Raw genomic sequence first — 3190 nt, 5'->3', positions numbered from 1 at the left:
AAACATTAGGTAGTGACCTGGACCAAAAATGAGAAGACTTCTTTTGAGTTTGTAATTAACATTGGATTTGCCAATTATTGTATAAAGAAACTCAGAGGAACATTTGTCCAGATCAATGAAGTCTATGAGAAACAGAACTAAATATTCCTATTTTTTTTCAGAAAAGTTCCAACACACAAACTAAACCAAAGCTGAAATTATTTGCTTTTGCACATTAACAATTTCCTCCTTTTCTTTCTGGTTTCAAATGATCAAAAGGTAGAGATGATAAAGCAGAGGAAATGGATTGAACTGGAATCTTCTTCAGTCTCAAGAGGCTATTGCTGAACAAGTGCCAGCAAATGCCCTGGGGTTTAGGAAGAAAAAAACCTAGAACATGTTTTGTAATCCAAGGACTCATCTATACTGTCAATTAACTTCTCTGAGAGGCAGGAAAATAAATACATCTGTGTTAGAGATACCTTTTGGGCTTTGGTGCCTACTGATCTGGTTGGAGCGTGCTGTGGTTCCTCCCAGCTTGCACGCCAGATTGTATTGAAATCCATGCTTGGATTGAAACCATCATGCAGGGAAGAAGGGTGCACATTCCCTTCCTGTCTTGAAAAAGAGCCACAGGCAGTGGGGTCAAAACTGCTCCTTTGTGACCTGATTTCTCACATGGTGTCAGTCAGAAGTATATCCAGCTTCTGGCAAATGCTGTCCAAACAGTGTAGCATAAATAACATAAATCAGTCATCTTGAATACAATGGAGACATTTTCTCCACTGCTTAAACAGAGTTTTCCTTACTTTTTACCTCATTTTCACTCGACCTAGAAAGTAATTGGTATTACAAGCTTAAAAGATAGTGTGCAAGTGTAGAATACTTGGAGAGGCAGGAATCTGTGAAAAGGAATAGGACAAATTTTTTGCCATTTACACCACTGAAAATCTGGAATAACAAAGCAGAAATTATCCTCTGGCAAATAGTGGCTATTAAGTGATACTAAAACATGAAGTGTTCAGACACACTTGTTATTTTAAACCATAACTTGTTTGTAGAAGCAAATCATATAGCTGCATTCTCCAGTTTGGCATGAATTTCTTAGCAGAGGATAGTTTGAAGATAGGGTTGACCTGTGGCATTCGGAGTTATTGAGGCAGATCTTTTTCCATCACGTCTGTCTTCAATCCGTGTTTGAGCAATAAACAACATTTCTGTCCCTGAAGATGATGACTCTTTCACAATAATGTTCTCCAGAAGCCAGTCAGAGCCTCTCCCTTTTTCAACAACCATCCTTTGCAGAATACCAATATCTACTGCTTCCACTTCAAAAATATCCACCTGAAAAATTCAGACTCAAAAAGTCATATGGAAACAGAACTGTGTAACTAAATTATACGTGTATTTTGAAACACAAAAGTGAGAAGAAAACCAGGATTTTTTTATTAATTCAATAAATACCAACAGAACCAGAGATGACAAGTTTAAACATGCTAAATGCCTTTATTAAGAAGTATTTATTCCCTTTGTGGCTCTGCAATTTACAGCTAAACTATCTCTTTGCCCACACAGAGCTATCAGCGGCTTTCCCAAAATTGATGTTTAATGATCTACAGGGAATTTATTTTAAACATATCTTACTCTCAACAAAATAGACTCCAAGGGCTACCATCTCAGGGATGAAATGCAGGGAATGAGAAGGGCAGAAATGAGCATCACAGAAAGAATCTCTTAGGAAAGGATGACAAACGTGGTTCCAGATTTGGATTAACTTGTAGGACTAGTTTCAATAGAAGTAATTGAATTTAAGGAAAAATATTAAATAAAACTATGTTGAAATAAATTCTGATATTCTCTATCAGTTAGAAGGCCACAATATTTTTACAATGTTTAGAGCACTGAAGTAAGATTCCTAAAGAAAATTGTGATATGTCAGACATTAAACACTTTCGCAATATGTGATTCTGGGTTTTTGTGAGTGTCACACCTACTTCATGTTTCATCAGCAGAAAAACAGACATTAAATTCTTGGCACAGAGACTTTCCACATTTTTTGCTTTATAGATTTTTGAATTACCATCTCATTTCTACTGGGGTTGTTAACTGTTAAAATCTAGTGTTATTTGTGATGATTTAAAGATATAAAGATGTTTTTGAAGGGACTGGGTAGCAATAACGATGAAAACACTTGAGTCCTGAGAAGTCTTCCTAACATAATCCACACTGAAGTTGCTCTGCCAGAGCAAGAGGGCAGCAACCCTTAAAGGTTCATGCAGAGATGAAACAGAGAATAGCACTTCTCTTGCTCCACCTGTCACAGTTTCTTTCCTGGTCAGGTTTTCCAGCTGAAGAACTGATGAAAGATTTATGTCACAAAGATGAGCCTAGCCAGCTTGCACCTTAATGAGACACAGCATAAGCTTAAATATTGAGCTTAAAATTGCAGATAATATATGACCATCCACTTTTAAAAGAATCCCCAGCAACAGAAAAATTTTAAATTTGTTCAGCTTTTTCTCGTTTTTCATTAATGTATATACATGTGAATATGAAAGCATGTATGTTTGTGAATGTGCTAGTTTGAAAACAAACCAGTGGGAGGCACCAAGTCAGAATAACAATTTAATGGAAATTAAAGAAAAGGGGAAAAAAGGTAAAAGAAAACACTGTCAAACTGACAGAGCCAAGGTACAACCTGACACCCTGTTAGGCAGGGTGGTGGTAGCAGTCTGGTAGAATGGTGGCTGCAGTCCTCTGAAGCAGTGATCCTGTAGTAAAACAGTCTGCTCTTCCTCAGGAAGTCCAATGGTGGCTGTGTAGCTCCTGTCCTCTGGAAATCCAGTGGGAAGCCGGTGTCTCTGGGGTTCAGCCTCAGATTATATCCACGATGGGATGCTTGGTTCCTCCCTCTGGGTGGAGCATCTCACAATGGGGTAACGAGTCATGAGGCAAAGTGTTGATTAGGCTCATTAACAGAAGATAGTCCGGAGGGAGTTATCTCTGAGTCAGGCGGCAGGACAATGATGGGCAATTAACAGAAAGATAGTCTGGGGGGAGGAGGCAAGGAAACACTGCCCCACCTGATTTCAACAGCTGATGGGGATGGTAATAGAATACACTGCAACCCAGGACATTATCCACCCCTTATTCTATTACCATCTACATTATCACAAATCAATACCTTCTTAAACTCTAAAACACACATACA

This window comes from Corvus brachyrhynchos, unplaced genomic scaffold (genome assembly GCF_000691975.1).
Source record: "Corvus brachyrhynchos isolate BGI_N302 unplaced genomic scaffold, ASM69197v1 scaffold60, whole genome shotgun sequence".
In the NCBI taxonomy this organism is placed as follows: Eukaryota; Metazoa; Chordata; class Aves; order Passeriformes; family Corvidae; genus Corvus; species Corvus brachyrhynchos.
The sequence above is the reverse complement of the archived record's forward strand: the minus strand, read 5'-3'. Positions refer to the sequence as shown.